Source organism: Neopsephotus bourkii, unplaced genomic scaffold, assembly GCF_033783945.1.
Source record: "Neopsephotus bourkii isolate Nb327-2 ecotype Australia unplaced genomic scaffold, CSIRO-AGI_Nbou_v1 NB_1624, whole genome shotgun sequence".
Lineage (NCBI taxonomy): Eukaryota > Metazoa > Chordata > Aves > Psittaciformes > Psittacidae > Neopsephotus > Neopsephotus bourkii.
Window position 1 is genome coordinate 2,066,429 of NW_026902099.1, and position 22,185 is coordinate 2,088,613.

Sequence of the window (22,185 nt, forward strand, 5' to 3'; positions counted from 1 at the left end):
GTTGTTGTTTGGCAACAGTAGACAGCACTAATTGCCCTGAGCATAAAGCCCAGGCCCTACTGTGGCTTTTTCACCTGTACTGTCCTCTATAAACTCCTATAACTCTTGAACAGCTCACTGCTGGCATGTACTGCTGCAAACCTGTGGCACAGGATATAGATATGTTGTGCCTCCAGCTCCAGGAACACAGGAGCTTGCTTAGCCTGCTTCAGGCTCCTCTGACACAAATCAGCTCTCATCTGAGATATGTGCCTTTTTCCTGCAGTCTTCTAGCATTGCCACCTTGATGCTCAAGGTTTTTACCTGGCTGGTTTGTAGTGTGGACCATGTCATGTAACTTTTCTGTTTCCTGTAAAACCAGATCATGCTAGCTTTTAGGCTATCATAAAATATGGTCAAATAAGGCTTTTCTCTATGAAAAAGAAAATAAAATAAGGGAAGACTTTAACTTCATAATTACCTGTATAAGAAACTGAGAGATGTCTGACTTCCCCCCCTCCATACTATAAACTGCTCAAAGTTTTCTTCAGAGCTAGGGACAGCTTCAAAAAGAAACTAAGACTGTGCTCTATATATAGAATGGTACAGTTAGGTACACATACACGCACACACTCATAGAGACACAGACACACGTACATCTCTATGTAGGTAAAAATACACCGTGCAATTATTAGTTCTGCCTGAGATAGTCAATCACCTCCACAAATCCACCCACAGAATAAACACAATTTTATTAAATGTTTTTTTCTCTTAAAAATACTCTTTTATAAAGCACTTATACTTTTGTTTCTCTTTTTTTTTCTTTGCCCCTATTCTTGTAACTTTTTACCAAATCTTTCCTTTTTTTCTTGATTTTGATTTTTACCCCACTCGCAATTTACTTCTTGCTACCAATTCTTAACTCCCAGTATACCACCTCCCTGCCAAACAGATTATTCTGTGCCACCAGTTCCTCTGGTGAACAAAGGCTTGAGACAGCAGTGCTCTAGAATTTGAGAAGACACTGTAAAAAAGTACAACGAAAGCTATATCACTCTATACCCAAACTTTATAAATATTTCAAGGTTTAGTGGGCAGCATTAGTTGAAAATAATCTGGAAAACTGAGTCTTAAAATAATGAATTGCAGTGTTGCACAAAACTTGGCATATACATATCTTTGATGCAGGTAGAAATTTGTTATTCTTGCTTTCAGGCAATTTATCAAATCTAGAGGAGTCAGCTGTTCCTTTTTAGGGTAAAGTAGTGAGTGCTCCATCCCTGCCAGTGTCCAAGGCCAGGTTGGATGGAGTCTTGGGTGACATGGTTTAGTGTAAGTCATCCCTGACCATGGCAGGGGGGTTGGAACTAGATAATCTTAAGGTCCTTTCCAACACTAACTATTCTATGAAGTAGCTTTATGGATGTATTTCAGAGTAAGGTATGATGCTTTTTCAGAATTCTAGAAACATTATACTGTAGACAGATCAGAAAATTATATGCAATGTATAAGATGCTGAAGAGTAAGGGGGAAGATTACTTCCTGTTACCATAACAAAAATACTCTGTCTCCATAACTGTAATTCCTTAGCTGTAGTACATTTTTGGAATATACTTACAAATGGCAAGATTTCATATGAAATATTTAAACAAACCAATGTTGTGTTCTCAGAATTCATGTGAAACTTCATGTTACAAAAAAACCCAAACAAACCAAAACTCCAAAAGCAGTTTTAAATTCTGTACAAATGGCTAGTGTATAGTCATCTAGATAGAACAGATTTACACCACCTTGTCCCTCCCTGTCTCTTAAAATTTCTGATAATACCTTGCCTTTTGACATAACCTCTTAAAATTGAATTCATTTTACTCGTAGTCTTTGCTTTTTTCACAGCATCCTCATATGTACTGTTTTATTGGTATGTTCTTACCATATTTTCCTGTCTGATAATATTGTATTTTGAGAACCTAGATTTTTAAAGGCCATTTCTTATCTTGTATTAGAATATCTATTATTGTTTAAGTATTATTATTGTCTCTTGAAGCATGATACTTCAAGGAATTAGATGGTTAAGTCAGTATATTCAGCATACTCATGTTGGCTTGGTCATGTCCTCTGCAAGTGAGTAATGAAAACACCATTGATTGTAGTGACAATAAAATTAGACTATATGCTTTTAGAAATAACTTAAACTGTTCAAACTGATGCACTTCTATTATGAAGAAGAAGAAAAAAAGTATGTGATATTCCATTTGTGAAATATTTTAATGCTAGTGGCAAGTCTCTTCATCAGTGAATTTCAAATTACAGACTCATACTAAAAATTAGTAAGGTGTTGAAATATTTATCTATTATTCAACAAATGTATTTTCCTTTTATACGTAGGAAATTTGTTCTACCATCCTATTGTGCCCTTAATTTTGTAAAAATCCTTCTGATACAGTAAAAATTAAGGTGTTTTTTTTTTTATTTCCTTAAACAGCCTTTAATTTTCTGCAATCCATACTAAAACCACAGTAATTGTGCTCCAGGCATTTTAATAAAACATGCTTCATGTGTTTCCAAAGGAACCTGTGTTTTAATTTGAAATAATGACTTCTTTCAGCTACAGATTTTCAAGATTTTTCCAGGATTTTTTTTTTGCCTGAATTTGATCAAACAGTGGCATCCAGTGGGAAAAGTAGATGTGTATTCCCAAGAGGTGTAGATATTGATACGTATATCAGCTATGCTCATTTTTGAAAGGGAAGAATGTAATACCCTATGAGAAATACAAAATATTTTTTTTTCATTTATAATAAGTAACAGTATGACAGACTTATTAAGCCACTTAAATCTTTCTGGTAGGAACCTTTCTGGACAGTCTTTGATTCCCTTAGTTTTTGCTGGACTGTTTTCATTTCACGATAACACAATTGGAATCATTATCTGACAGTTGCTTCTGTTACTGCTGTCTTCTCTGAACAAAGGGTACAGTATTGAATACAAACTACTCATGTGTTGATAAGAAATAGAGGGGATTAATGCCCTTGAAATCTATAACTTTCTTCTGGTTTTGCTTCTTATTTCCTTTATTTTTTAACTTTAACTGCATTTATTTCTAAAGACAAAGTAGCTGTATCTACTTTGTTTTATTTTTGTTTATCTCTGTAGGACACAATAAATTTTTGTCTTGTGTATGCTACCAGGAGATTCTCAGTCTTTTTAACTGATAGGTGGATGATGGATTCTGATACAAAATAAAATAAATAAAATAAAATATTCAGCTAAACATATCTTAATGTCTAATATCAACTAAAATTGCTCTTTGTAAAAGGAAATATAAAGAAACCGAGCTTTTATAAAGAAATAATAGGTTACTGTAATTACTTCTGCACAAAGCTTAACATTAAAGAAGCATAATGTAATCTGAAAATGACTGATAAAATAGAAGAAAAAATATCCCAAGAGCGAAATTATTTTCTGATTATTTATTGACGAGCTATCACGCCTTACATATGTTGTCATAAACCATGTAGGATTTTGGACAAGGAGCAAGTAAAAGCACTATGAGTTTATATTAAGAAAGAATGGAACATTTGAAAATCAGTCATCTTGTTGCAACACTTCTTTTTTTGAGAGTCATTGAGATGATTCCCTTATATTTTACTATTCAGAAAGCAAATCTTGTTTCTTGCTTTTCTATTTTAACTAAATAAAGTAAAAAAGACAGTGGTTTTGCAAAGTAAGAAAGAGGAAGGAAATAAATTACAAGTATTTTCAGTGGACATTTGTACTCTTTGTATCTGCCCCTTCATTGCAATCTGTATTTCCTCTTGAAAGTTTGCTGCAATTCTGTATTTTTGGGATAGGATTCCTCTAATTAAATGTTGACAGCTTCTGCATGATTTATTTCTCTCATTCTTCATGATCTAATTGCTTTCTGCCACGAGCTAGTTGAAAGAACTGTCAATTTCTTCACATCATTCTGTTAGCCTAAGTCACTGATTCATCACCTGCCTTCTTGAGAAACACTCAGCACCAGTTTTGATTGGCTGGCCCGCAGGAAGACCTGTCTGATTGCCAGCATATTTTTCATTCTTCAGAACCTCTCTTTCCAGCTCTGGGACTGAACAGGGTCATAGATGTTTAGCTGACTGTCCATGATCAGCAAAAACAGCTGTTAGAGGTAAGACATGAATCTGCAATGCGTTTTCACTCAGCATAATCAGCATTTTCTCTTCAAAAAAGAAACCAATGTTAAATTGAACAGCAAGTGTCACACAACAATTGCTTTCTCAAAGCTTGTTGAGACAATTACTACAGTTTCCTATCAGGCAACCTGTTCACTTCTTCTAGAGAGGAATTTCAAAAAAATTCACAAACAAGAAACATATACTCTGTAGGGAACAAGAAACAGTGTTAACCTGTCTGCAGGAGCATGGGTATATATAAAGAAGGGGAGTCCTTGGGAATACAAAATTTTAGATCTAAGTAAAAATTTTTCCCTTCCCTTCCCCTTCCCCTTCCCCTTCCCCTTCCCCATCCCCTTCCCCTTCCCCTTCCCCTTCCCCATCCCCATCCCCTTCCCTTCCCCCTCCCCTCTCCCCTTCCCCTTCCCCTCCCCTTCCCCCTTCCCTTCCCTTCCTTCCCCTCCCCTCCCCTTCCCTTCCCTTCCCTTCCCTTCCCTTCCCTTCCTTCCCTTCCCTTCCCTTCCCTTCCTTCCTTCCCTTCCCTTCCCTTCCCTTCCCTCCCTTCCCCTTCCCTTCCCTTCCCTTCCCTTCCCTTCCCTTCCCTTCCCCTTCCCTTCCCCTTCCCTTCCCCTTCCCTTCCCCTTCCCTTCCCTTTCCCTTCCCCATCCCTTCCCTTTCCCTTCCCTTCCCTTCCCTTCCCTTCCCTTCCCTTCCCTTCCCTTCCCTTCCCTTCCCTTCCCTTCCCTTCCCTTCCCTTCCCTTCCTTCCCTCCCTCCCCTTCCCCTTCCCTCCCCTTCCCTTTCCCTTCCCTTCCCCATCCCTTCCCTTCCCTTCCCCTCCCTTCCTTTTCCCTTCCCTTCCCTTCCCTTCCCTTCCCTTCCCTTCCCTTCCCTTCCCTTCCCTTCCCTTCCCTTCTTCCTCCCCCTTCCCCTTCCCTCCCCTTCCCCTCCCTTCCCTTCCCTTCCCTTCCCTTCCCTTCCCTTCCCTTCCCTTCCCTTCCCTTCCCTTCCCTTCCCTTCCCTTCCCTTCCCTTCCCTTCCCTTCCCTTCCCTTCCCTTCCCTTCCCTTCCTTTTCGTCCCCTCCCCTCCACTTCCTTTTTCATCACAGTATGCTTATGTCTCTTAATATAAATAATACAAACAGTATAATATAAAATTAACATGATTTTGTTCCATTTTTTTTTTCTAGTGAAAATAAAATTTCAGTTAAAAAAAAATAATAGAAATAGAAGCAGAGGCAGGAATGCAATTATTCACCATGTGGCTGATTGGTATTACAGACTTCAGGAATATGAATTCCAATAATTTGATCAAATTTTCTTTTTCCTTTCTAAGCGTATATAGCAGATCTCAGTTTATATTCAGAATTATGTCTCCTTTCTATTTATTGCTTTAAGGCAAATAATTAAAAGGAAATGGAAATAAAACATGTATCTACCATTGTCTGTGGTCAAGATTCAATTTTATATTGGAAACACAATAAATGCTGGATATAAGCCTTAACACAGAGTTAACCTAGAAAGAGGGTTCCTGTCAGCCACTGTGTATTTAAAGAAATATTTAGCTGCCCATCATCTGAAAATATGTTAAGAAGTTATTGACACTTAAAATGTTGAACCATAAAGCTCTCATGAGGCACACTTTAAATGTTGGAGACATTAACTTCCTGTTATTTCAGTTTCTTCTTTTTACCATTATATATATTTTTATTGTGATTCATTTCTCACATCTTTGTGAATGAAACATAATGTTGATATTTAACAGAACCTAGATAATAATTTATATTTAGATTTCTCTTTTGTTATTAATTGCTTTTTAAATTCTGCTATAATAGTATAAAATTAAGTAAAATGCATTTTTTTTAAAGAGGCAGAGATATATTTCTAAGTTAGCTTCACTACCTGGTTTTCACTTTTGCAAATTATGATGAATTTTCTCAGTTTTTATAATCTGTTTATTTTCAATAAAACCGGAGATCAAAACCTGCAATTAACTGTAAATTTTATGCATTAAAAAAACAAAACAAAACAAAACAAAAAAACTTCTTGTACTTTAAACACACAAAACTAGTTCAAAATAAGACATTATGTGTGTCATTCTGAGCATATATGGCATAATAATAAATCTCTGTAAATATTGACAGAACCTGTCAGTTCTACACCACAGCTTAAGCCAAATATTTTCCAGTAAGATCTAATTATCCTTTTTTCCATCTCTTGCTCTGACAGACTTCCTTCATTAGCAAAAAGTGTGTGCCCATTGCAATAGATCTCGAGATTAATATGCATTTTACTACTCCAGAACAACTAAGGAACAGGAAAATGAGATTGTATGTTGTTGGTTATGGTAATACACATATCTCTTGAGTATTGCTTTGTTTTTACTACACAGGGTCATTGTTGTGAAAAGAAATCTTTTTTCGTCTGTTTCTCTAACTCTTGCATTATGATGGAAATTCTGTGGGTATGATCAGACTAGTGAGTTCCACTTATTCCAGTGGAAATTAGGAACAATCATGATTAATCACTCTAAATCAGCTTTTGAATATTTTATATTATTTTACCTTCATTCTGAGTACTTATATTTAGATGCAGTTCTCTTATAGGAAAGTAATTAAGTTTATAGAATATTGAAAAATATAATCAGAGTTAAGATCCAACATAACAGTTATAGTGTGCTGGTAACCATCAAATACCTCTGACCATGTCCACTTTTGAATTCATTGTTTAATAGAAGAAAACTCAACAACTGTATTATTTTCCCTTTTTCTTTGCATGGGAAAATCAATCTAAGCAACATATAAAAAGCTTTTTGTTTTTTAATTTACTTTTGGTTTTAATTAACAAAAAATTATCACAGTGTTTTCAATAGACTAAGTTTATGTCACTACTCTTATTTTTCACTATGTTGACCAAATACTAGAAGAACTTGTAGTTCTGAAACTCTTTTACTATCTTTAAATCCCCAACCTGGATTTTTTTTTTTTAATTTGTAGCTGATAGATGAGCTCTCCAGAACTCTGTACCCTCTAACAGGAAAAAAAAATAAAAATAAAGTAAAATTAAAATACTGAAATTAATTCCAAAGATCAGTATCTATTGTACAGTTCTGCCTAGCTGCAGCATACATTTATGCAGCATACAATATACTAGTTTATATACTGGGCATGAGGTGCTGTGTTATGGAATACCCCTTTTGCTAGTTTGGGTCAGGTGTCCTGTCTCTGCTTCCTCCCAGCTTCTTATGCCTCTTCCTCACTGGCAAAGCATGAGACTGAAAAGTCCTTTACAGGGTAAGTGCTACTTAGGAACAACTAAAACATCAGTGTGCTATCAGCATTATTCCCAGACTAAAGGCAAAACACAGTGCTGCACAAGCCACTAGGAAGAAAGATAACTGTTAGAGCTGAAACCAGGACAGAAGTTCACCATAAGTATAAACTAACAGCTCAATATCTCAATTTCATAAATGCCCTCTTAAAAAAAATTCCTTAGTTTCAGATTGACCAGTTAATGAAGATTTACTGTTTTGGTGAAAATGACAGCATAATACACAATTTAAAAGTTGTGTGGAAAAAAGAACAATGAATCTTTGTTTATGACTTCATGTGCTTTTTATATTTGTACCATGATACTCATTTATTTGTGACAGTACTAAAAACCAAGCAGAGCATGAGGCTTAAGGGCTAGAGCAGTAGTATTACAAAGTAATTCCAAAACAGCTGACAAAACTGCCTCAGTGATTTCTAAATTACTTTTAGCACTGATCACATACACTCTAATGATAAAAATACTTGGAAGGAGTCCCCGGGATAGTAAATCTGAAAGAGAAACTACCTGTGCTCCCAGCCACGCTGTATTTTGGTCTGATATCATAATACCATGAGGCTTAAAGAACTATTGGTAGTTACTGATATATTAGAAGTCTTCATCTGTTTCTTTCACTGGCTCAGAGTCAGTTTCCAGAACAGTTGTTTTATCAAAGAGTGGAGCAAGAACACCTTAGAGCATTCAAACATGGCTGAAATTTATCAAATATTACATATTTTTATAACACACCCCTCACTCCCCTAGTATAATATCATGCATTCATACTGTAAGCTGGTCAATAGTGATGAAGAGCCTTGGTCTGCTTATCCCAAATGCTAGACCATGATTATTCCTATGTGTAAATGCAAGGTACATCTTGAATACTAAGGGGGGATTTTTGCCCTTCAGTCTCAAAATGAATATAGAAAAGAAGCATTAGAAAGATAGTATCATAAATGCTTCAATGGAGGGCAAGAAAGATACCAACGTTAGGGAAACATGAGTTATAGGTTTGTTTCAGATTCTTCAGTCTGAAAAAAAATTACCTAGAAGAGATGACAGAGGGCTTTTATAATCAGTCTAGAGGCAGTGAACACAGACCACTTTTTCTCTGTCTTTTTGCATTGAAGAACTATAGGACATCAGATGAAACTAACAGGTAACACAAAAGAAGACCATGCTGAACTTAGCCTTGCCTTGGGCAGGAGGCTGAACTAAATTTTAAACTTTCATTTTTAATAGGATTCCGCAAGATAGTTTCTCAAAAACATAATCTGTAGGACACCTGTTTTCAGGATGCTGAGAACACTGAAAGCATACTTCGGTTTAAGGAAAGTCTTGACAAGTCTAGTGAATAAATTTATTGAAGTTTTCTAAATTCTTAAAAATCACTTTGGTTAAGGAGGCTGCAAGTTACTGGACAGTACTTGGAAAAAGTATGCTTTTTTGGACATTATTTTCTAGCCTAAGCATTGCTTATGCAACAGAAGTATAGTGTATTTGCTCTTGTGTAATTTCATGTTACCTTATTTGGAACTATTCCTACATTGATTAATGTTATTAAAGGAGATAAATTGGCAAGAATGTCTGCATAGTCTGAGTAGTTACTTTTTATAAGTCTCATTTTCTTTAACTTCTTCATCCTTTATTTTTCCCTTTTCTTTCTCTTTTTTTTTTTTTTCTTATATGTCAGGAGATATTATTGTGAGATATCACAGTAATCTCTGTCCACTTTTCTCTTTTCACGTTAGTACTGGGTAAATTTCTTCAGTATTCATTAAAATTCCTTTCACTGGAGCTGCCTAAAAGGCAAGGCATCTTATCTAAATTAGTTCCATAGAGTTTCTCTAAAGACAATAAGATGCAGATACCTTGGCTGTATTAGATGAAGGAAAAAACACCCACCTTTTTCTTTTTTTCTTTCTGTGGAAGTCTTTTGGTTATTTCTCTCTGTCAACTGTTTGGTTAGACTGTGTCTCCTTCTCAGTTTCCATCTTGGCCTCATACAGTCCTCAGCAACTTACCTTGCATTTATGGTTAGACATGTCTGTTCTTTGAATCATTTTACCAGACTCCTGTTGCCTGAAATGTGAAGTCTAACAACCTGTTTTCCAGAGTGTTTTTTTGGGGGGGGGCTTTTTTTTATGTATTCCAAATCATTCACTGGAATAATTAATATCTATGAATAGAGACAATACTGTGTTATAGTGGCTGCTCTACCTCTTTTTACCTAGCTTGAATCTTTCTACTCTCTGGCTGTTGTACAGGAGTCACGTATTTCTGGTTCCTGCCTAGACTGCCCATGTTGGCGTGTGCTGGTGACGGTCTCTGCTGCAGTGCAGTGATTTCTCTCCGTGCAGTGCAAAAGGGAAACAGCTGAGGAAGGTTTTGCTGAGGTGGCTATTAATAAAGCTCTGGTGTGGATTGAATAGCTCCCTAAGTACTGGAGCCTTAGTTAAGGATTTAGCTTGTACTCAGTGGCCCCTGAACTCATCAGGCCAGTGCATAAAAAAGCATTAAAAAAGTTAGCAATCTCTCAGATATGCATAAGGCTTTTCATTTATTATGGAGAAGAACTCTATAATGAGACAGAAAATTATTTTAAACTGACATATAACAAAGTGTATTGAATACATTTTTATCAGTATATATTATGGCAAATTAATTAAGTGATAATATAGCAATAGAGTACTGTCTGTTATATATTAAGATTTGGCTTAAAATAATTATCACATTATAGGAACTACTTCTATTCTCAGTGATGATTATGACAAAACTTCCATTAACTTACCAAGAACAAAAATTTGTCCAGGAGAAGTAAAAGTAGGAGCAGAGGATATTTTTAAAGTTAAAATGACATAACTTATAATAGAAACTAATACGCATTTAGGGAAAAAGAACAGAACTAGTAAACTCCTGCATAGTTAGAAGTATTCCATTTCAAGCTAAATCGAAGGCTCAGGTAATGATAATGAACCTTTCACATCTGTTTCACTAATTGGAACATGAAAAGCAGCCAAACTCCACACTGGGTTACAAAAAATGTCATATTTGCTTCAAGAAGGGAATTGAAAGGCATCTGAAACCTCTGTTTTGCTATGGTCTTTCAGAATCATCCATTGCTGGGCTGAGAAAAGAAAAAAAAATAAATAGGGCAAATGTGACCAAGCTGGAACTGATGCAGCATATTTTATAAACAATCATCTTAACTGAAGTGCCTTCTTTTGGCAGATTATCTAGACAGAACAGTGATATTCAGCTTGTGTGTCTTGGGAGGTGAAGATGAATTGCCCCCAAATATCTATCATTTTGAACCTTAACATTTGCACCTTGCAGTATGAGCTGTGTATTTCTAGGTAATAGTTGACAAGTGGTGTCAAATTAATGTTTGTTTTAATGCTTTTTGGTTTGGGTTGGGTTTAGTTTTTTTGTTTTAATTGTTCTTTGTGTCTGATCTTTAACTATGTAAACTGGATGTTAATTGAGGGCTAGGTTGTGATCAAGTGCATACATACAAATATGACCAATTTGAAAATAAATTTTCTTATGCTTCTATTCTACAATACTTATCTGTATTTTAAAATTATGTTGGTTAGAAGCAATTCATTTATTTATAAACTGTAGAATTGTTTGCTCACAGTTTGCTTCACACCACGGTATACTGTGTCTTATACTGTGTCTTATATAAGATGGTGGCCCATTGAGAGGGATGAGTTTTGCACTGTGGGAGCCACTGTGGTAGGAAGAGACTCACAAGTACTGGCATGTCTGTGGCAGGGTCTAGGACTGGAAAACACCCAAGAATAGCAGGGGTTTTGCTTGCTAAAGAGCCATAGGCCTTAGAACTGACAAATAAATAATATTTACCTCATGACCTTAGAACCAAAGTTGCCAGGTTGGAAAGGAACACTGGAGGAAAAGATGCAATGAGCAAAGAGAAGAGTGATTTCCAAGTCCTTTTAATAAGTTAATTTCACTCAACATGTCTGAGTGAAATTAGTGTGATTTTAATAAACAGAAATGTGTTAGATTCTGATCTAAGTGGATGTTTAGAGATCAAAACTTGTTATATCCTCTGTTTTCAAATAATAAGGCAATAGATAAAGAAAGCATTATGCTTGAGGTGTCATTTCATAAATATTTAGGTTTGCTTACAATATAACACTTTTTTTGGCTCTTTTTGTAGACAGATCTAAAACATTTTCTAGAGAGTAATTTGAGAGTAGTATTTAAGCTTGACTTCTGCATAGCTTCGTGGTGTGTAAGGCAGCATGACACAAAATTTATTTTACTTACTTGGCCAGTAATACTAGTTTATAATCTAAATAAGGAGAATTTTATAAAGGTAATTAAAAAGGCCTTTGGAGTTTTACAGATATCTTAAATTTGTTTAATTTTTTATGTCTTAAGAGAGTGCAATTTAATGTGGTTTTCTAATAAAAGACTTCAAAACCAGAAACTGGTCACTATACAAGTAATGAAATCTTTAGACAATGTCTATGGCATTTTTTTACTGGTTTTTAGATGTTTGGTTGTGGGTTTTTTTACTCAAATATTGATAATAATAGTATGATTCCATAATGAAAGCAAAGCTATTTAACATTACTTGTATATTTCATGTACTATAGTGTAATGTAAATTGATAGGGTTTCTGAGTTTACATAGAAGCTAACAAATGAGGTAAATAGTCTGGTTTTCATACAACACGAATACATAAAATCAAAGATACAGGAAGTACTCCAGAGAATAAAAAGACATATACTTAGTAGGAGTACTTTAATTAAGCCTGCATTTTCTGTGTACCATGTCTGGTTGTGATGGCAGAGGTGATCATCTGCTGTGAACTGTGTAGGACATGCTTGCTTTGTTCTTGAGTATGTGGGCAACACACCTGTATCATATCTGACTGGATTAAATCCTTATTTGGTTCCATCAGTGGAGTAACACTGAAGTACATACAACTCTATTAACACACCTTCAAATACTGATATTTCCAACCAAGTATGATAAGATAGAACCATATTTCACTTGTGTTGACTTATGACTCCGCTAAGAATAAAACTCTTCAAAACCAGTAAACCAATTATTTAAGTATTCATTCATGTGTAACTTCTAGCTATTATTTATATTATTTATATTTTGAAAATATAAATGGTAACATTGGCAGAAACATTGGACAGAACTGAGGCTCTCACTGGCTTGGTTTGCATTCAGTGATTTTGGAGGAATCAAATTGAATTTGCAAAAACAGCAGCAGGCCTGGATTCCATTTGATCATCCTTTCTTTGTTAGCATTGTGAATACGGCAAGAAGCACACAACACTGAACAAAGATAACTCAACTGCAGACAATTACATATGTCTCCTCAGAGCTGCAGTGTAGCAGAAATTTGACATGCCTCAGACTGAGCTGTGCATGTATACTGCACACTACTGACTGGGAGGCTCCCTGTAATGCAGTGGTTTGCATCATGTTGCAGCAAATTACTATCTTGTCTCTTTGATGCATCACAGAAACTGCTAAAATAGCAGGAACTTTGCAACTCCTCTCAGATAAATGCCTGTTCAGAAAAAATTTGGCTACAAGCTGAGAGTATTCTTAGAAATGTTACTGTACAAAATAAGAAAAACATGTTGTCATATCAGTGAAAGGAAATGTTCTTGTATGAGATTTTTTTTGGGGGGGGGCCTTTTTTGTCACTGTGACTTTGATTTTACTCTTTTTTCAAAACCTCCATTTCTATGAAAAATTGTTAGATGGCTGAGAAGGAAGAAGTGGAACATTATTAATAAAATGAAGGCAACCAATTTCATGACAAGTATTTCCACATCTACCCAACTAAACACTCATGGAAAAGCTGACCAAGGTCACTTTTGAGCAATCAGTTATTTTACTTGTGACAATGGAGGGAAAAGTATTTCACGTCACTTTCAGTTTTACACATTGAGAGAACACTTTTAGTGGTACATTAACATTACAGATCTCATTTATAAGCTGAAACATAGTGGAAATAGCATAGTCTAAAAATAGTATATTTTAGTACTTTATTTGTAGATTTCATTGTGTTTACTCTTTTGCATTCTTTAAGTACTAATTTAAAAGAATAAAAAGACTTGTGATTCAACAGATTTGCTGTTTTGTGGTCAGAATTTTACTTTATTTAATGCATTATTTCACTTAAATAAATATTTGCAGATGATTATTAGCTCAAAAGAGCAGAAGGGAATAGAGGATTTGATTTTTAGACCATTTTCTACACACTTCCAATTTTTTTTCACAGATTTTTACTTCCATGTATTACAATGTCATCCTGCTGTAGCTAATTCCACTCAAAATAAATTTCATTCTGTTTGCTGTTTCTGTTGTAAATATCTGCTAGCACCCTTTCAAATATTAAATAAAGTCAAGACACTGGTATCCCTATGGATGTTATAGTGTGTGTTTTCTCACACATGACTTTTTGCTTCATTATTTTAAATTGCATGCATTGACTGTATAGAAAGGTAAAAGACCAAAAGGAATTGTTTTCATTCAAACAACTGAGAATCATCTGCAATTTATGTTTGCCATGAATAGTTTAAGGAAACAAATACTTCTTCCATAAATAATCAAAATAAGAGAAGTAACTGTGTGAAGGAACTGCTCTCTGAACCATGTTAAAAAGTTTCTCTCATTAAAATTATCCCTACAGAAATGTTCCTTAGATCCTTAACAACTTGAGAAGCCAATACTTTAAAGTATTGAAGTGATTCTTTTAAGGAGTTATGATGGGTTTCCTATTTTTATATCTAACAACTGATATTATACCCACTGTTGTAATAAGCCCCACAGGTTACCAAAGATTGGCTATGAATTGCTTAGTCCAAATATGTGTGCAACATGACGAGAGATTTACTTTCAACAACTGGATCATAGAGTAACACGTATCAGAAAGTACAACCCAGAGTTCATCATATCCATGCTCATCTTCTAGCTAAAGAATAAAAGATATTGAAAAGAAATACATGTAAAGAGTAGGAAAACACACAGAGTACATGCAAGGCCAAGATTTTGAAAGGAAATGCATAGATAGAAGAGCACATCTGAATCTGATGATATAGTAAATGTGATTTGCTTCCAAGACATTTTTTTCTTTTAATTACTGCGGAGTTAGTACAGAGAGAGAATCTGATGAAAGGCTGTATATAAAAGGTATTTCTCTTTATTTAAATGCTGATAGGGCTAAGTAGTGTAGACATGATGAAAACTATCAGCTTCAGGTTCAGGTTATCTTCTAGTCTCAATCCAGAAGACATTTCTATGAGGTATAATTTTGTATTTATACACCTGTGGATGTGTTAGGTTTGAGCTTCCAAGCCTCCATGCTTGGGTGCTTGTAGTTGTATAAGGTAGGGTTCTCTCAGATATGACTGGATTTAAATAGGTCAATGAAACTGTGAAACCTTTTTCACTTACAGTAAATGATCATTTAGTCACAGTGGTAAATCATGGAGTCAATATGGGAAATACTGTTAAAGTAATAAGTAAATCAAAGTATGACAAGCACTGTGATAAACTAGCTACACTGAAAAAGATTCCAGAGCTGTTGTGCCTGTAATACTATTTGCCATTTGAAGTTGGCAAGTACCTTAGCCAACACTAGAGTGCATTTATATTTAACCCAGGCAAAATGCAAGTAAACCATAGAAGGCTGATTCAAGAAATGTGGTGCTCACAGTGAAAAACAAACAAACAAACAAACAAACAAACAAACAAACAGATCATCCCACCAGAGATAGCTTCTTATTGGGGCATCAATAACACCTTTCTCTATTTTATTATAGGGTCTGACATGTGCCTGAACACTCAAGATGAGTATAGAAATAAGGTTTTAAAAAAGTTATAACAAGACCTGCTGTTGTCTTCAAGGTAGCATTTTTCTTAGCTGCTCACAGAGAAGAAAGATTAATGTTCTTTAGTATCACAGTAAAAGGAGGAACTTCCACCTTAACAGCTGAAAGAAAAACACCTGGGCAGGTAAAAACTCATCTTCAACACTGGGTATAGTAAGGAGGACTCCAAAAGAGACACTGTTTTGGGCTGACACTATGACAAAATGTCAGCAAAAGAAGTTGTGTCATTTGTTATTTGTTTAATTACCGATTTCCTAATTACCTTCGGTGAATAAATGAAGTCTATTTCGAGTATTATTCCCATACTAAAAATTCAGAGTCCCTTATCAAAAGAGTGAGATCTATTAAACATATTGAGACAAGTGGATGAACCTCCCATTCTTCACTTTTTAAGTTGGGGAAGCAGATTTTTTTATGGCCAAAAATAGATCATTCATCTTTGAGGGCTGGTCCAAGGAGAAGGAGTTTGAGTCAGAGGTGAAACTGGTGTCAAACAGTCAAATCTGCATTTTGGAAAGCATGAATCTCCACAACTGATTTTGAGTGAATATGAAGGAAAAGGTGAAGCTTCCTGAAGAACTGGCAACAGTCTTAGGGAGTAAAGATGGTTGAAGTCAGATTTTAACAGCTATTTTGGGAACAGGTTATGACTTTTATTGACCTGAAATGAACTGCTTTTAGGATAAAAAACAGGAGGCAAAAATTACACTTGTGTGTAGAATTAGATTGTCTTATCTCCAGGAGCTACTTCCTAAAGCAGCACCAGCTTTTGCCAATTGATCAAGATGCCTCAGATGAGAGACAAAAAGATACGGGAATGTGGAATGACTGGTTAGAGAGTAGATTTGCAGAAAAGGACCTGGGGATCCTCAAGAGTCTGTATCATACTATTGAGGTGATGAAGGCTTCATTACCAAAAATGTAGCATTGCTGTTATTACTCCACTAGGTTGTCCACCTTTGGAACATGTTGCCCTATTTCAATTCACAGTATCACAGTATGTTAGAGATTGGAAGGGACCTCAAAAGATCATCTAGTCCAATCCCCCTGCCGGAGCAGGAACACCTAGATAAGGTTACACAGGAACGTGTCCAGGCGGGTCTTGAATGTCTCCAAAGAAGGAGATTCCACAACCTCCCTGGGCAGCCTGTTCCAGTGTTCCGTCACCCTCACTGACAAGAAGTTTCTTCTCAGGTTTAAGTGGAACCTCTTGTGTTCCAATTTGTACCCATTTCCCCTTGTCCTTTCATTGTTTGCCACTGAGAAGAGCCTGGCTCCATCCTCGTGACACTCCCCCTTTATATATTTATATACACTAATAAGGTCACCCCTCAATCTCCTCTTCTCCAAACTATAGAGACCCAGCTCCCTCAGTCTTTCCTCATAAGGGAGATGCTCCATTCCCTTAATCATCTTAGTTGCCCTGCGCTGGACTCTCTCCAGCAGGTCCCTGTCCTTCTTAAACTGAGGGGCCCAGAACTGGACACAATATTCCAGATGAGGTCTCACCAGGGCCGAGTAGAGGGGAAGGAGGACCTCTCTCGACCTACTAACCACCCCCCTTCTAATACAACTCAGGATGCCATTGGCCTTCTTGGCCACAAGGGCACAGTGTCGGCTCATGGTCACCCTGTCGTCCACCAGGACCCCCAGGTCCCTCTCCCCTACACTGCTCTCTAACAGGTCATTCCCCAATCTATACTGGAACCTGGGGTTGTTCCTGCCCAGATGCAGGACTCTACACTTTCCCTTGTTATATTTCATCAAGTTATTCCCCGCCCAACCCTCCAGCCTGTCCAGGTCTCTCTGGATGGCAGCACAGCCTTCTGGAGTGTCGGCCACCCCTCCCAGCTTAGTGTCATCAGCAAACTTGCTGATAGTACACTCAATTCCCTCATCTAAATCGTTGATGAATATATTAAATAATACTGGTCCCAGTACCGATCCTTGAGGCACTCCACTAGATACAGGCCTCCAACTAGACTCCGCCCCATAGACTACAACTCTCTGGCTTCTCTCCTTCAGCCAGTTCACAGTCCACCTCACTACCCAATCATCCAGACCACACTTCCTCAATTTAGCTGCAAGGATGCTGTGGGAGACCGTGTCAAACGCTTTGCTGAAGTCAAGGTAGACCACATCCACCGCTCTGCCATCATCCATCCACCATGTTATTTCCTCATAAAAGGCTACGAGATTGGTCAAGCATGACTTCCCCTTGGTGAAGCCATGTTGACTGCCCCTCATAACCCTCTTATCCTTGATATGCCTTAAGATGGCACCAAGGATAAGGTGTTCCATCACTTTCCCAGGAATGGAGGTGAGGCTAACCGGTCTATAGTTACCCGGGCCCTCCTTCTTGCCCTTTTTGAAGACAGGAGTGACATTTGCTTTCCTCCAGTCCTCAGGCACCTCTCCCGTTTCCCAAGACTTGGTAAAGATGATGGAGAGCGGTCTAGCAATGACCTCAGCCAGTTCCCTCAGCACCCGCTGGTGCATCCCATCTGGACCCATGGATTTATGGATATCCAGATTGCTCAACTGGTCTTTAACCCATTCCTCATCGACTAAGGCAGACCGCTCCGTTGACCTATCTTCATCCGAGGTCTCAGCGGCACAGGGCTCTTCAGGACTGCCTCCAGCAGAGTAGACAGAGACAAAGAAGGCATTAAGTAACTTTGCCAGAGTAGACAGAGACAAAGAAGGCATTCAGTAACTCTGCCATCTCTGTATCTTCTGTCACCAGGGCACCCGTCCCGTTCATCAGCGGGCCTACATTGCCTCTGGTGTTAGTTTTACCTGCCATGCATTTGAAAAAGCTCTTTCTGCTGTCCTTGACCCCTCTCGTCAGCTTTAATTCCAAGGAGGCCTTAGTCATCCTAGCAGCTTTCCTACACCCTCCAGCAGCAGCCTTATATTCTTCCCAAGTGGCCAGCCCTTCCTTCCATGACCTGTAAACTCTCCTCTTCCACTTGAGCATACCGAGCAATTCCCTATTTAGCCACGCAGGTCTCTTGACCCTCTTCCTTGACTTCCTACGTGTCGGGATGCTCCGATCTTGAGCTCGGAAAAAGCAGTCCTTGAACGTCAACCAACTGTCTTGGGCCCCTTTACCTTCAAGCAGCCTAGCCCATGGGATTTCCCCTAGCAATTGCTTGAAGAGGCCAAAGTTTGCCCTGCTAAAGTCCAGGGTTGCGATTCTACTTGCTATTCTACTGACCCTACCACACAAGATCCTGAATTCTACCATCTCGTGGTCGCTGCAACCAAGGCAGCCCTCAACCTTCACTCCTTCGACCAGACCCTCCTTGTTAGTGAGGATGAGATCCAGCAGCGCACCTCTCCTGGTTGGCTCATCCAGCATTTGCATGAGGAAGTTATCATCTATACACTGGAGGAACCTCCTGGACTGCGGCTGGGTTGCCGAGTAGTCCTTCCAGCAAACATCAGGGAAATTAAAATCCCCCACGACGACCACGGCCTGTGACTGTGAGGCTGCTCTCAGCTGCCTGTAGAAGGCCTCGTCAAGTTCCTCACCCAGATCCGGTGGCCTGTAACAGACCCCCACAACAGTATCGCCCCTGCCAGCCTGCCCCTTAATTCTCACCCACAGACTCTCGACTCGCTCATCATCTGTCCCCGGACAGAACTCAACGCATTGTAGCTGCTCTCGCACGTAAAGAGCAACCCCACCACCCCGCCTGTCTGGCCTGCCTTTCCTGAAAAGGACATAGCCCTCCATGACTATATTCCAGTCATGTGAGCTGTCCCACCACCTCTCTGTAATTGCCACCAGATCATAATCCCCCGACTTAACACAGGTTTCTAGCTCCTCCTGCTTATTTCCCATGCTGCGCGCATTGGCGTACAGACATTTCAGGGAGCGAGCCGAGCACACCGATTTCACCCTAGGATTACAGGAGGCCTCCCAGTCATCATCAGTTCCAGAGCGCTGTCCCACTGAGGCAAGCCGAGCTACAACCCCATCCCCCTTCGAATCTAGTTTAAAGCTCTCCAAATGAGCACTGCTAATTCGTGCCCCAGCATCCTTTTGCCTCTGTGAGATAAACCTTTCCCACATGCCAATGTCCAGGCCGGTGCCCTATAAAACCAGCCGTTATCAAAGAATCCAAAGCCTTGCCTGCAGCACCAGCCTCGAAGCCAATCGTTTATGGACTGAATTTTCCCATTCAGTCCCACATCATCAACAGAAGATGGAAGGAGCGAAGAGAAGATCACCTGAGCCCCAGAGTCTTTCACCATCCGCCCCAAGGCCCTGTAGTCTTTCTTCATCTCCCTCAGAGTGCGGGAAGCAAGTTCCCCTTCACCCGTCTGGAAGACCAGCAGCGGGTAGTAGTCTGTCGGGTGCACCAGGTTGGGGAGCGCCCTGGTGATATCCCTGATGTGGGCTCCAGGCAGACTACACACTTCCCTATGATGAGGGTCAACTCTGCATATCGGGCCCTCTGTTCCTTTCAGAATGGAACCACCTACTACAATGACCCTTCTTTCTTTCTTACCAGAGGCAGTCTTGAAGTGCGAAGTTGACCGCTTTTTCCTATGTGGCCTTGTAGGCGGGCCTTGCACCACATCCTCACCTACCTCTCCTTCCAGATCCAGGGCCTCAAACCTATTACAGAGGGACACCTGGGGAAGCGGGGAAGGAAGGGAGGAAGGCTGCCCACGACGCCGAACCGGAACTCGCTTCCAACCCTCCTCATCTTTTTGGTCCCCTACCTCTGGGCGACAGCTACATGACAGGGGCGGTCTCAGGCCATCCCCCTCTGTCTGAGAGGGCAGGGGGTCCATCCTCTTTTGGGGGGTATCTCCCTGGAGCCGTTCCAACCGGTCAGCCAGGGAGTTACTCCAGCAGTCGATCTCCCTTTCACACTCCCTGATGCTCCTCAGCGTCTCAACCTCCTCCTTAAGTTCATCCACCAAGCTAAGCAGATCTTCCACCTGCTCACACCTCACACAGGTGGAATGCAGTCCTCCCTCCCCCGGCAGCAGCAGGCTCTGGCACTCCCTCCATCCAGACCTGAACAGCCATGGTTAGGGCCGGGGTCTCTGGGTTGCTACAGCCCTCTTACTGCTAGCTCTCTTTCTGGAGACGACCATATTGGTCAGCACAACGACCTACCTGTTCTTCCCTGCACCTGGTGGGCAGCGACACGTCGCTGCCCTCTCAAAGGCTTTTTCAAGACAAGGGGCAGGGGAGTGGTCGCCGTTCGCCGTGGGAACGCCCCCCGCCACGTCAGCCGCTCGCCCAGCATTAGAGAGATTACAGCAGGGAGAAGCTCGTGGAGGAACAACAAGATGGTTAAGGAGTTGGAACACATCACATGAGACAAAAAAGGAACTGGGTATATTTAGCCTGGAGAGGCACTAGTCTTCTGCTGCCTAAAAGGGAAATATAGAGTAGATGGGGCCAGATGCTTGCTAGAGATGCACAGTAAAAGATCAACACATAATGGTCACAGTGCTGCGTCAAAGGAAGCTGCAATTACAGGACAGAGAATCATGGTTCACCAGAAGAGAGGGTAAGCCTCATAGGAGGTTGCCCAGAAAGCGTAGGGAATCACCATATGCAGAAGTCTGCAGAGCTTACCTGGAGAAGACCCTGAGCTGCCTGCTCTAGTCTTGATATATACCAGATTTTGAGCAGGAGACTGGACTAAGATTCAATTCTAACATAGGTTTGTCTGAGATTTTGTGATCTCACTGAGCATACACTGATTTGAAAAAAAAAAAGCAGCGTGTGACGGATAGACAATATAGAACGCTTGGACAGAAAATGTAGTTCTAAGGGAGTGTTTTTAACCTAGATATTATTGAAAATTGGCACCTACCTTTCTCCTCTAATATTGACAACAATTACCTTCTCTCTGATTCATATTGTGTTCAGAGTGGGACTTTGTACATGACTTTTAAATAAACAGGATCATAGCAATAACAACAGGAAAAGAAAACAAAACAGTGGGCTTGAGCACCATTTCATCCTGTAACTGAATCCAATTTATATGCCTTGACTTTTGGATAGCTGCTTATTACCAGAAGAAATAACAATACTAGTACTGTGACAATTCAGTGCTGGAAACCATGAAACAGTAACAAAACAGTAATGGTAATAAAGTGATCGGGTAGTGCTGTTTTGGTGGAACATTGAAAATGTATGAATCCATTCTGTTTATTTGAGATTACCAAGTTATGAAATCAGTTATTGAGGAATAAATCTCTTTCCAGAAGCAGGCAATGACCAGGTACCGAAACATAATGAAAATGTCTGAAAAAGCGTGTGGTCATCAGATAGTAATATTCACCTTAACATAAGAACTGGAGCAGTGCTAACTCTGATTATTCTGTGGACAAATACAAATATCTGCTCAGCTGCATGGTGATTCAAGTACAACTAATTCTTTTGAATTGTTCTGGTTTTAATGTGTATGAGCATCAGAGGCAGAATTATTCTGAGTTCTGAAGGTATCTGCTCATTCGAGAAAGGACATATGATTATATTCATGTCAAGGAATGTAATGAGAAGAAAAAAATCATATAAAAATAATTCATCTTGTGACAAAGATAATGGAAGTGGAGATTAACTCTGTAGAAGAAAATAGTCTGGTATTTAATTCTCAACTTACATGTCTTAAAATAGATGTGTGCAATCCAGAACTTAAGTTTTAATGCTTGCATTTCCACATACTTGAATTTGTATATAATTCTATCTTCTGGGAAAGTATGAAATTAAGGAAATAGATACCATAAAAACTCTTCTTCAAGCTATATAATTTCATAAATACTTTTGTGACAGCTCTGACACAAATATGCTTTAAA